We start from the raw sequence: 12,244 nt of genomic DNA on the forward strand, positions 1-12,244 counted from the left end.
TGGCAGGCAGGGCAAAGAAGCCACCACAGAACAGATGTGATCTTATTTTTTCTTTTTCGACCACGTCTAAAATGTTCAATTTTGATTGTGAAAAGGGGAATTAGCTTAAATGGTAGAACGGTCGCTTAGCATGCATGAGAGAGGTAGCTGGATCGATGCCCTCATTATCCACTTCTGTTTTCATGCCTTTCACACTGGCTTTTATTGCAAAGCTGGTTGCACCTGGAGGGTTTAGAGCGAATTTCCTTACGTCAGCTTTGCCGGTTCTGTATAGTACTAATCATTGCAATCCTTCAGAAGCCCTATCAAGTCACAGTTTTCTTTTATTCGATGGCGCGTCCGCAGTGGGAAATCAAAGCACTAAATATATAGCAGAGTGCTGTCGATTAGGCCATATGAATCATCACCAGAAGCGATGTGACCACCTGGGAGAAAGATAGCGTTTTGGTCAAATGGAAGCAGGTGGACTTAAGGGTGAAGCGGCTACGCTTTTTGGGTGACTTTCATTCAACTGACCCTGTGCCCAAAAACAGAACAACAACATTGCTTTGCCGAAACCCGGGATCGAACGAGGGACCTTTAGATCTTCAGTCTAACGCTCTCCCAACTGAGCTATTTCGGCTGCCATGACACAGCTTTCCTGCAGCAGGGATGTCTGTGAGACCAAGCTGAGCCCTTAAGTGCATGTGAGGCATAAGAGAGTAAAAATTTGGCCAGTACGGGTATCGAACCTGCGACCTTGGCGTTATTAGCACCACGCTCTAACCAACTGAGCTAACCGGCCGTTTTCTTACCAGTGTGCTGGAAAGCCCAGAGTTAGTGTCATTCTTTGGCCTTCAAGGGAACAGCATGCTATTTTAACTTTTTTTTGTGCGGTGCTGGCAAAATAAAAACAGGTCCCACCGAGACTTGAACTCGGATCACTGGATTCAGAGTCCAGAGTGCTAACCATTACACCATGGAACCTTTAGATGATATAGAGCTGCTGCCCGAGATGAAGATGATGAATTAAAAAACTGGCCTTGCAGGAAAGTAGCGGAAGGTCCATCCAAGGCAAGGCCAATGTGCATTGATTTCTGAGTAACTCGTCATTCGGCATGCAGGGCTCCTCACACATTTACTGGAGCATTACTAAGTAGGGCCTTCAAAAGAAAAGCACGCCATTCTAGGCAATTTGACGACTAAATGGCAGGCAGGGCAAAGAAGCCACCGCAGAACAGATGTGATCTTATTTTTTCTTTTTCGACCACGTCTAAAATGTTCAATTTTGATTGTGAAAAGGGGAATTAGCTTAAATGGTAGAACGGTCGCTTAGCATGCATGAGAGAGGTAGCTGGATCGATGCCCGCATTCTCCACTTGTGTTTTCATGCCTTTCACACTGGCTTTTATTGCAAAGCTGGTTGCACCTGGAGGGTTTAGAGCGAATTTCCTTACGTCAGCTTTGCCGGTTCTGTATAGTACTAATCATTGCAATCCTTCAGAAGCCCTATCAAGTCACAGTTTTCTTTTATTCGATGGCGCGTCCGCAGTGGGAAATCAAAGCACTAAATATATAGCAGAGTGCTGTCGATTAGGCCATAGGAATCATCACCAGAAGCGATGTGACCACCTGGGAGAAAGATAGCGTTTTGGTCAAATGGAGGCAGGTGGACTTAAGGGTGAAGCGGTGAGGCTTTTTGGGTGACTTTCATTCAACTGACCCTGTGCCTAAAACCAGAACAACAACATTGCCGAAACCCGGGATCGAACCAGGGACCTTTAGATCTTCAGTCTAACGCTCTCCCAACTGAGCTATTTCGGCTGTCATGACACAGCTTTCCTGCAGCAGGGATGTCTGTGAGACCAAGCTGAGCCCTTAAGTGCATCTGAGAGTAAAATTTGGCCAGTACGGGTATCGAACCCGCGACCTTGGCGTTATTAGCACCACGCTCTAACCAACTGAGCTAACCGGCCGTTTTCTTACCAGTGTGCTGGAAAAACCAGAGTTAGTGTCATTCTTTGGCCTTCAAGGGAACAGCATGCTATTTTAACTTTTTTTGTGCAGTGCTGGCAAAATAAAAACAGGTCCCACCGAGATTTGAACTCGGATCGCTGGATTCAGAGTCCAGAGTGCTAACCATTACACCATGGAACCTTAAGATGACACAGAGCTGCTGCCCGACATGAAGATGATGAATTGAAAAAATGGCCTTGCAGGAAAGTAGCAGAAGGTCCATCCAAGGCAAGGCCAATGTGCATTGATTTCATCCAAAATGGTAAAAAGCCTTGGAGTTACGATTGATGACCAACTGAACTTCTCTGACCACATTTCTAGAACTGCCCGATCTTGCAGATTCGCACTCTACAACATCAGAAAGGTCCGACCCTTCCTATCTGAACATACAGCTCAACTCATTGTTCAAGCTCTTGTCCTCTCCAAACTGGACTATTGCAACTCTCTGCTAGCCGGGCTACCAGCTAGTTCTATCAAACCTCTTCAGCTGCTTCAGAACGCAGCAGCACGAGTGGTCTTTGATGAACCCAAAAGAGCACATGTCACTCCACTACTCACCCGTTTGCACTGGCTTCCAGTTGCTGCCCGCATCAAATTCAAAGCTCTGATGTTTGCTTACAAAGTGACCTCTAGCTGTGCTCCTTCGTATCTGCTCTCACTTCTGCAGATATATGTGCCCTCCAGAAACTTGCGTTCTGTGAATGAACGTCGCCTCGTTGTTCCATCCCAAAGAGGGAAGAAATCACTTTCCCGAACTCTCACATTCAATCTGCCCAGTTGGTGGAATGAACTCCCTAACTACATCAGAACAACCGAGTCACTTGCTGTCTTCAAGAAACGACTAAAAACGCAACTGTTTAGTCTCCACTTTTCCTCCTAATCTGCAATTGCCTCTCTGGCTATACCACTAACTGAGCCCTCTTTCTCTCTCTCTCTCTATTAAAAAAAAAAAAAAAAAAAAAATTCTACTAATGTTTTGCTTCTTAGACTTTTACACGCCTGAAACTTGTCTATAGCGCTTGTTCACTGCTGCTCTTATAGTTGTGTAAATTGCTTCCTTGTCCTCATTTGTAAGTCGCTTTGGATAAAAGCGTCTGCTAAATGACTAAATGTAAATGTAAAATGTAAATTTCTGAGTAACTCGTCATTCGGCATGCAGGGCTCCTCACACATTTACTGGAGCATTACTAGGTAGGTCCTTCAAAAGAAAAGCACGCTATTCTAGGCAATTTGACGACTAAATGGCAGGCAGTGCAAAGAAGCCACCACTGAACAGATGTGATCTTATTTTTTCTTTTTTGACCACGTCTAAAATGTTCAATTTGGCTTGTGAAATGGGGAATTAGCTCAAATGGTAGAGCGCTCGCTTAGCATGCGAGAGGTAGCGGGATCGATGCCCGCATTCTCCACTTATGTTTTCATGCCTTTCACACTGGCTTTTATTGCAAAGCTGGTTGCACCTGGAGGGTTTAGAGCAAATTTCCTTACGTCAGCTTTGCCGGTTCTGTGTAGTACTAATCATTGCAATCCTTCAGAAGCCCTATCAAGTCACAGTTTTCTTTTATTTGATGGCGCGTCCGCAGTGGGAAATCAAAGCACTAAATATATAGCAGAGTGCTGTCGATTAGGCCATAGGAATCATCACCAGAAGCGATGTGACCACCTGGGAGAAAGATAGCGTTTTGGTCAAAGGAGGCAGGTGGACTTAAGGGTGAAGCGGTGAGGCTTTTTGGGTGACTTTCATTCAACTGACCCTGTGCCCAAAACAGAACAACAACATTGCTTTGCCGAAACCCGGGATCGAACCAGGGACCTTTAGATCTTCAGTCTAACGCTCTCCCAACTGAGCTATTTCGGCTGTCATGACACAGCTTTCCTGCAGCAGGGATGTCTGTGAGACCAAGCTGAGCCCTTAAGTGCATCTGAGAGTAAAAGTTTGGCCAGTACGGGTATCGAACCCGCGACCTTGGCGTTATTAGCACCATGCTCTAACCAACTGAGCTAACCGGCCGTTTTCTTACCAGTGTGCTGGAAAAACCAGAGTTAGTGTCATTCTTTGGCCTTCAAGGGAACAGCATGCTATTTTAACTTTTTTTGTGCAGTGCTGGCAAAATAAAAACAGGTCCCACCGAGATTTGAACTCGGATCGCTGGATTCAGAGTCCAGAGTGCTAACCATTACACCATGGAACCTTAAGATGACACAGAGCTGCTGCCCGACATGAAGATGATGAATTGAAAAAATGGCCTTGCAGGAAAGTAGCAGAAGGTCCATCCAAGGCAAGGCCAATGTGCATTGATTTCTGAGTAACTCGTCATTCGGCATGCAGGGCTCCTCACACATTTACTGGAGCATTACTAGGTAGGTCCTTCAAAAGAAAAGCACGCTATTCTAGGCAATTTGCAACTAAATGGCAGGCAGGGCAAAGAAGCCACCACAGAACAGATGTGATCTTATTTTTTCTTTTTTGACCACGTCTAAAATGTTCAATTTGGCTTGTGAAAAGGGGAATTAGCTCAAATGATAGAGCACTCGCTTAGCATGCGAGAGGTAGCGGGATCGATGCCCGCATTCTCCACTTATGTTTTCATGCCTTTCACACTGGCTTTTATTGCAAAGCTGGTTGCACCTGGAGGGTTTAGAGCAAATTTCCTTACGTCAGCTTTGCCGGTTCTGTGTAGTACTAATCATTGCAATCCTTCAGAAGCCCTATCAAGTCACAGTTTTCTTTTATTCGATGGCGCGTCCGCAGTGGGAAATCAAAGCACTAAATATATAGCAGAGTGCTGTCGATTAGCCCATAGGAATCATCACCAGAAGCGATGTGACCACCTGGGAGAAAGATAGCGTTTTTGTCAAATGGAAGCAGGTGGACTTGAGGGTGAAGCAGCTGGACTTGAGGGTCCTAGAAAACCCATAGTAACTGTTATTCTCTGGCCTTCAAGGGAATAGAACGCTATTTTAGCTTTTTTGTGCGGTGCTGGCAAAAAAAAAAACAGGTCCCATCTAGATTTGAATTTAGATCGCTGGATGCAGAGTGCTATCCATTACATTATGGAACCTCAAGATGGTGTAGAGCTGCTGCCCGAGATGAAGATGATGAATTAAAAAACTGGCCTTGCAGGAAAGTAGCAGAAGGTCCATCCAAGGCAAGGCCAATGTGCATTGATTCAGCGATGATGCAGGGCTCCTCACACATTTACTGGAGCATTACTAGGTAGGGCCTTTAAAAGAAAAGCACGCCATTCTAGGCAATTTGACGACTAATGGTGTTACCTGGATGTGGGACAAATACAAATGAATGTATTTTATATAATTATTTTGTTATTTTATTTTTGATGTTTGAAAAGTCACTCAATGTATTGTTTTATTGTATTTGAAAATTATTTTTAATGAAAAAAAAAGAAAAAAAAAAAGCATGCCTGATCTCATCTGAACTTGGAAGCAAAGCAGGGTTGGGCCTGGTTAGTACTTGGATGGGAGACCGCCTGGGAATACCAGGTGCTGTAAGCTTTTTGAATTCCTTCATTTGCCAAAAAAAAAATGAATACATTAATTGAAAAAAAAAAAATACAGGGAAACAATTGAGGTGACAAGGGCATTGTTTCTGTGGCTGCTGTGTCCAGGCAAGCTGAGTTGCTCTCGGCTCCTGGTACTGCACCTGTTTTTAAATAGCCAACTCTTGACGACTGCTCTCGCTTACGGCCATACCACCCTGGCAATGCCTGATCTCATCAGAACTCGGAAGCTAAACAGGGTTGGGCCTGGTTAGTACTTGGATGGGAGACCGCCTGGGAATACCAGGTGCTGTAAGCTTTTTGAATTCCTTCATTTGCCAAAAAAAAAAATGAATACATTAATTGAAAAAAAAAAAAAAAATACAGGGAAACAATTGAGGTGACAAGGGCATTGTTTCTGTGGCTGCTGTGTCCAGGCAAGCTGAGTTGCTCTCGGCTCCTGGTACTGCACCTGTTTTTAAATAGCCAACTCTTGACGACTGCTCTCGCTTACGGCCATACCACCCTGGCAACACTAGAGGACACTAGTGAGCGATACAGGAAGTGATCGGCTGCAGTTTGGAGAGAAAGGCTCTCCTCTATTTTAGTATTTTTGTTTTGTGTTTGTTTTTGTGGACTGAATTAGAGTTTGATTTTGTGTTTTTGTTTTTTAAACCACCTGACAGCAGCATCCCGCTGACTGGAGGGTGGTTTGTTGTTTTTGTTTTTTTTGCACTTTCCTGGGCATAAAATGGACGGATTTTTGGCAAACGAAACTGGACTGGATGCAGAGACTCTCATGGCAAATGAAACTGGACTGGACGGAGGAACAAGAATGGTTAACGACAATGGACTGGACAACAAACAACGAGCTGGACAAAGGAAAAACCAACTTGGTGGAAGAAAGTATTTAAAAGAAGCAACAGTAATAGTGAACACAGAAGAAGTCAATGAGGTAAGAGCTGTGGACATCATTAAAGCAGTGACAGACAAGTGTGGTCAAGGGAAAATTCTGGCTTTGAGACCAAGGCAAGGAAAAGAGTTTGAGCTAACTATGGAGAAGGAAGAAACATGTGAGGAATTGCTTGATGGACTGTTGATTAAGGGAGTGAACTGTGAAATCAAAAAGCTGCAAAACAGGGATTATGTTGTTTCTTTCATGCACCTGCCCGTCTATCTTGATGATAGAGAAATTTTAGAAAAATTAGAAGGATGGGGAGTTTATCCCATATCAAAAATAAAAAGAAGGGTTTACACTGGCACTGACATTGAGGACGGAACAAGGTTCCTAAAAGTGAGATTCCCTAAGGAGGTGGCATCATTGCCATATAGCACAAAGCTGGAAACAGCAGAAGGGCCGCAGTACTTCAGGGTAATGCACAGCCATCAAGTGAAGACCTGTAGGCTGTGCATGAGCCCTGAACACTTGCTAATGGATTGCCCAGATTTTAAGTGCTACAAATGCGAAGAAAAGGGACACTTTGCAAGGAATTGTAATACTGTCAAATGCCCAGAATGTAAAAATTTTTTAAACAAGTGTGAATGTTGGATGGAAGGAGAGGAAGGAGGGGGAGCAGAACAAGTAGACGGACAGGTGCATGAAAGAAACAAGAAAGGAGAAGAATCAACAACAAAGGTAATGGAGGAGGAAACAAACATTATAAGGGATGATGAAGAAGAAAAACAGACATCAGAACAAGAACAGTGGACACAAATGGAAATAACTGACAGTTTTAAAAACTTTTTAAATATGGTGGATAACAATGAACAAAGTAAGACTGATCAAGCTGAAGGAATGGGAAGTGATGAAGAACAAAGGACAGATTATGTAGAGAAGAACAAAGTGGAAAGAGGACTAATAAGAAGAAGAACAATAAAGGTAAAACCAAATGTGGACAGTGCAAGAAAAAAGATGATGACAAAGGTGCGAGTAAAAAACGTTAATAGGTATGAAGTATTAAGAGGACTGGAAGAAGATGATGAGAAATAATGTTTTTTAACCATTTTATCTATTTTAACATGATTTTAATGTGTGTTTCTTTTTATGGAAGGGGCTGTTGGTTGAGTGAAAAAAAGTGGGTATGCAGAGGTAGAGGAGGAGACTAAAAATAATGGTTGGTTTTAATATTTTAATATCTTTTATCATGTTTTTTAACATTTTATCGTGGAATGCAAGAGGTTTATTGAATGTGGAGCAATTTGAAAAAATGTTGGTGTTATGTAAAGAAGCTGATGTGATTGTTTTGCAAGAAACAAATTGGAAAAATGAAAGTGTTAAAATGGTTCAAAGTAAATGGGATGGTCAAATATATTTTAACAATGGAGAGGATAAACTGGGTTGTGGAGTAGCGATTTTAATAAAAAGAGGTACATATGAAAAAGAAAAAGTCATATTTGAGGATGGAGTTGGGAAAAGCATGGCGATGAAATTAGAAAAAGGAGAAGATCATTTCATCATTTATAATATTCATGCACCCAATGAAGAAAATGAAAAAGTGAACTTCTTTAAAAACGTTAGTATAAATGTAAAAAAATGGCAGAATGTTATTGTAATTGGAGATTTTAATACTGTTTTTACAGAATTAGATCTGGGGAGTAAGATGGTATATAGAAAAGACAAGGGGAGAGAGGAGCTACTGAAAATGATGACAGAATGCAATTTAATAGATGTGTGGAGAGAGAAAAACAAGACAAAGAGGGAATTTTCAAGAATGCAACTGGTTTTACATGAGCTGAAGTTAAGTAGGATTGATTATATGTTATGTAATGTAGAAATGAAGGATTTTATCAAAAGTTTATTTTATAAAAAAGTCAGTTTTAGTGATCATTCGTTTTTTTGTGTGAAATTAGATTGTGCAAAAGTTGAAAGGGGATTAGGTGTATGGATTTTGAACGCAACAATTTTAAAACATGAGACATACAAAGAAAAAATTACACAAATAATTGCAAACAGTAAATTGGACAGAATGTATAGAGAAGATAAAAGAATATGGTGGGACAATATGAAGTTAGACATGAAAAAATGTTCAATAAAATATTGTCAAATTGTAAAAAGAGTTAAAAATAATAAAGAAATGAAAATAAGAAAGGAATTAGAAGACGAAATAAAAAGACTGCAAACAGATCAAAATGAAGATATTGGGAAAATAATATATTTACAAGAACAACTGAAAGAGATGGAAAATGAAAAATGCAGAGGGGCTATAATTAGAAGCAAAGCAAAGTACACTGTTGAAGGAGATCGAAGTACAAAATTCTTCTTTAACTTAGAAAAGAATAGACAGAAAGCAGACTTAATGAAAGAGGTGTTGGATAAAAATGGAGAATTAAAACAAGGAACTGAGGAAATTTTAATAACTGTTAAAAATTTCTATGAAGATATGTTTAAGAGTCAAGGAACTACAAGAGACGATCAACTGTTTCTCTTAAATCAAATAAAACTAAAAGTTTCAGATGAAGATAAAGTTTTTTGTGATGCAGGGATAACTGAAGTAGAAATTGATGAAGCAATAAGACAGTTAACTACGGAGAGAAGTCCAGGCATAGATGGGTTAACCAATGAGTTTAATAAAAATTTTAGAGAAATGATAGTACCTGTTTTAAAAGAAGTATATGATGAGGTTTTTAAAAAAGAAGAATTAAGTGAAAGAATGAAGATAGGAATGATTAAAATTATATACAAAAGAAGAGGAAGTCCTTTAGATCTGAAGAATTATAGGCCCTTAACAATGTTAAATACAGATTTAAAAATTTTAGCAAAGGTTTTAGCAAACAGATTAAGGAAAGTTTTACCTAAAATTATTAGCACCACGCAGGCATATGGAGTTAAGGGGAAGGACATATTAGACACAGTTCAAAATATAAGAGATACATTATTGTATATGCAGGAGAAAAATGTGAGTGGATATTTAATTAGTTTGGATTTAGAGAAAGCATTTGATAGAGTGGAACATGACTATTTGTTTGAAGTGATTAAAAAATTTGGATTTGGGGAGAATTTTAGGAAATGGATCAACATTTTTTATTATAATATTTTAACATGTATTAAATGCAATGGTTTTTTAACGGAATGTTTTCAACCAACAAGGTCTATAAGACAAGGATGTCCACTATCTGCACTACTGTACACATTAGTAGCTGAACCGTTGGGACTAGCAATAAAAGCAGTCAATGGAATAAAAGGAATACAAATAGAAGAAAGAACTGAACATGAGCCAGTTTACCAGTATGCAGATGACACTACCTTGTTGGTTGAAGACATTCAAAGTGTAACAAAGGCAATGGGGATTTTAAATAGGTATTGTAAGGGGACGGGAGCTAAGATTAATGTTGAAAAGAGTGTGTGTATGAGGATTGGAAGGGCAGATGTTTTACCTCAGCACATACATTTTAAGGAAGAGTATGAGCATATCAAGATTTTAGGCATTTGGGTTGGTTTGGATTTTAATAAAGCGGATCATTTTAATTGGGAGGGAGTTTTAAAAGGGGTTGAAATTAGATTGAGATATTGGAAATTGAGAAACCTGACATTGAAGGGAAAGGTTTTATTGATTAATTCTCTAATGCTCTCAAAAATGTGGTATGTGCTGAGTGTTACCCCATTGCCTTGTGAATACTATAAAAGATTAAAAAAATGTGTTTTAGATTTCTTATGGGGAAAAGGAAGAGCAAAAATATCTTATGACACGTTGATTGGAGGGAAAGAAGTTGGGGGACTTGGGCTTTTAGACCCACTTTTAAGGATGAAAACATTAAGGGTGAAATTGGTCAAATGTTTTGTAGATGATAAGAGTAAAGAAGTGTGGAAAAATGTCATGGATTACTTTTTAAAGAAATGTGGTGGAGTAAATAAGGGATGTAGTGTATTATGTATGAAAACAAAAAAAGAAATGTGGACAGGTATACCAGCATTTTATGAAGAGGTTTTAGAAGCTTGGGGAAACTTTTTAGAAAATATGCTGATTGTACCTAAAGGAAGAAACCAACTGTTAGAACAACCTTTGTTTTTAAACCTGAATAACACGAAAGATGAAAATGTAATATATTATAAAAAATGGTGGCAAGCTGGAATTAGGCAAGTAAAGGATCTGCTCTATGAGGTGATAAAAGGCTATCTTCCATTACAAGCAATTGAAGATATGTTATCTGACAATGAAGTGAATGTAGGGAAAGGAACACTTGTAAAACAGTTTGAGGATTTAAAAAGAGCAATACCACATGAATGGGTTGAAAGAATTGAACAAAACGAAAAGGGAGAAAATGGAGACATGCCTGATTTGTATTTTAAAAAGAAAAATGGAGAGAACATGATTTTTATTGACTGTAAAGTAAAAGATTTTTATTTGTGTTTTAGAGAAATGGCTTTTGTAAAACCAGTTGCAAACAATTATTGGAAAGAAAGATATGATGATTTAAATGAAAGTGAAATATGGCAAAATGTGGGAACGAAATATATGGATCCAATTTTAGAAGATTTTAATTATTTATTGAGACATAATTGTATTTTAACTGAAATGAGGTTATGTAAAATTGGGATTGAGAGAGATGCAATGTGTAAAGTCTGTAAAAATGAAGAAGAAGGTTTTTTACATTTGTTTTTTCACTGTGAAGAATTGAGTGTGTTTATGGAAAGGATCAAACGTATTATTAAATCTATGCTGAAAGATAAATATAATGAGAACATGACTCAAAAGGAATGGGAGAAAATGTTTTTATTTGGTTACAAGGGTAACGGTTTTAATATGACTGTTTTTAATTTATGTATAATAATTGCAAAGAATGTAATATGGCAAAGAAGGAATATTGCAAAATTTGAAAAAAGGAAAGTAGATGTATGGATATTATTTAAAAACAAAATGGAAACGTCATTTAGGTTGTTACGGGAATATTTTTTATTAAATAACAATGAAGATGAATTTATAGAAATGTTTGTTGAACAAAATGCAATGTTAGAGCTGAATGTGAATGGTGTTACCTGGATGTGGGACAAATACAAATGAATATATTTTATAAAATTATTTTTTTTATTTCTGATGTTTGATAAGTCACTCAATGTATTGTTTTATTGTATTTGAAATTATTTTTAATAAAAAAAAAAAAAAAAAAAAAAAAAAAAATCGTATAGTGGTCAGTACTCTGCGTTGTGGCCGCAGCAACCCCGGTTCGAATCCGGGTCACGGCAGCGTGTTCCTGTTAACTGCAAGCAATGCTTGTGCCGCTTTTTACAACCTCAGGCCATTTATGCCCCAACTGTGCTGTGTTCAATGTTGCCCACATTCAGCAGAAAAAGTCAACGGGCTGCCACCATGCGTAGTCGTGGCCGAGAGGTTAAGGCGATGGACTCGAAATCCATTGGGGTCTCCCCGCGCAGGTTCGAACCCTGCCGACTACGTCGGTTGGTATTTCCACAAAGTCCACTTGCTTATTTTGCTCATTGCCCCCTAACGGAAATGCTGTCCTCCTCTGAATCTCGCAAACAAACCAGTGTCCCTTAGTGTCCAGGTAGCTGCAGAGCTTATCGGTGAGCAAGAGGTGTGCCGTGATCGTATAGTGGTCAGTACTCTGCGTTGTGGCCGCAGCAACCCCGGTTCGAATCCGGGTCACGGCAGCGTGTTCCTGTTAACTGCGAGCAATGCTTGTGCCGCTTTTTACAACATCAGGCCATTTCTGCCCCAACTGTGCTGCGTTCAATGTTGCCCAAATTCAGCAGAAAAAGTCAACGGGCTACCACCATGCGTAGTCGTGGCCGAGAG

At 39.6% G+C, this 12,244-nt stretch overlaps 14 non-coding genes across 14 annotated transcripts in view; 5 read left to right on the top strand and 9 right to left on the bottom strand.

Annotated features, from left to right (window-relative positions):
• Positions 1-549: 549 nt before the first annotated feature.
• On the bottom strand, positions 550-622 carry trnaf-gaa (transfer RNA phenylalanine (anticodon GAA)). The gene has a single exon. It is a non-coding gene; the product is annotated as a tRNA-Phe (tRNA).
• An 88-nt stretch (positions 623-710) lies between these two features.
• trnai-aau (transfer RNA isoleucine (anticodon AAU)) lies at positions 711-784 on the bottom strand. The gene has a single exon. It is a non-coding gene; the product is annotated as a tRNA-Ile (tRNA).
• Positions 785-894: 110 nt separating this feature from the next.
• Positions 895-966, bottom strand: trnaq-cug (transfer RNA glutamine (anticodon CUG)). Its single transcript has one exon. It is a non-coding gene; the product is annotated as a tRNA-Gln (tRNA).
• A 764-nt stretch (positions 967-1,730) lies between these two features.
• Positions 1,731-1,803, bottom strand: trnaf-gaa (transfer RNA phenylalanine (anticodon GAA)). The gene has a single exon. It is a non-coding gene; the product is annotated as a tRNA-Phe (tRNA).
• A 78-nt stretch (positions 1,804-1,881) lies between these two features.
• On the bottom strand, positions 1,882-1,955 carry trnai-aau (transfer RNA isoleucine (anticodon AAU)). Its single transcript has one exon. It is a non-coding gene; the product is annotated as a tRNA-Ile (tRNA).
• Positions 1,956-2,064: 109 nt separating this feature from the next.
• On the bottom strand, positions 2,065-2,136 carry trnaq-cug (transfer RNA glutamine (anticodon CUG)). The gene has a single exon. It is a non-coding gene; the product is annotated as a tRNA-Gln (tRNA).
• Positions 2,137-3,331: 1,195 nt separating this feature from the next.
• Positions 3,332-3,404, top strand: trnaa-agc (transfer RNA alanine (anticodon AGC)). The gene has a single exon. It is a non-coding gene; the product is annotated as a tRNA-Ala (tRNA).
• A 376-nt stretch (positions 3,405-3,780) lies between these two features.
• On the bottom strand, positions 3,781-3,853 carry trnaf-gaa (transfer RNA phenylalanine (anticodon GAA)). The gene has a single exon. It is a non-coding gene; the product is annotated as a tRNA-Phe (tRNA).
• A 79-nt stretch (positions 3,854-3,932) lies between these two features.
• On the bottom strand, positions 3,933-4,006 carry trnai-aau (transfer RNA isoleucine (anticodon AAU)). The gene has a single exon. It is a non-coding gene; the product is annotated as a tRNA-Ile (tRNA).
• A 109-nt stretch (positions 4,007-4,115) lies between these two features.
• On the bottom strand, positions 4,116-4,187 carry trnaq-cug (transfer RNA glutamine (anticodon CUG)). Its single transcript has one exon. It is a non-coding gene; the product is annotated as a tRNA-Gln (tRNA).
• Positions 4,188-5,692: 1,505 nt separating this feature from the next.
• Positions 5,693-5,811, top strand: LOC130223589 (5S ribosomal RNA). The gene has a single exon (XR_008836716.1). It is a non-coding gene; the product is annotated as a 5S ribosomal RNA (ribosomal RNA).
• Positions 5,812-11,801: 5,990 nt separating this feature from the next.
• On the top strand, positions 11,802-11,883 carry trnas-cga (transfer RNA serine (anticodon CGA)). The gene has a single exon. It is a non-coding gene; the product is annotated as a tRNA-Ser (tRNA).
• A 144-nt stretch (positions 11,884-12,027) lies between these two features.
• Positions 12,028-12,099, top strand: trnah-gug (transfer RNA histidin (anticodon GUG)). The gene has a single exon. It is a non-coding gene; the product is annotated as a tRNA-His (tRNA).
• Positions 12,100-12,227: 128 nt separating this feature from the next.
• The window catches only part of trnas-uga (transfer RNA serine (anticodon UGA)), an 82-nt gene continuing 65 nt past the window's right edge, over positions 12,228-12,244 (top strand). Inside the window, exon 1 of the tRNA in view lies at positions 12,228-12,244. This exon is cut by the window's right edge and continues 65 nt beyond it. This is a non-coding gene — a tRNA (tRNA-Ser).

This window comes from Danio aesculapii, chromosome 4 (genome assembly GCF_903798145.1).
Source record: "Danio aesculapii chromosome 4, fDanAes4.1, whole genome shotgun sequence".
NCBI classification, from domain to species: domain Eukaryota; kingdom Metazoa; phylum Chordata; class Actinopteri; order Cypriniformes; family Danionidae; genus Danio; species Danio aesculapii.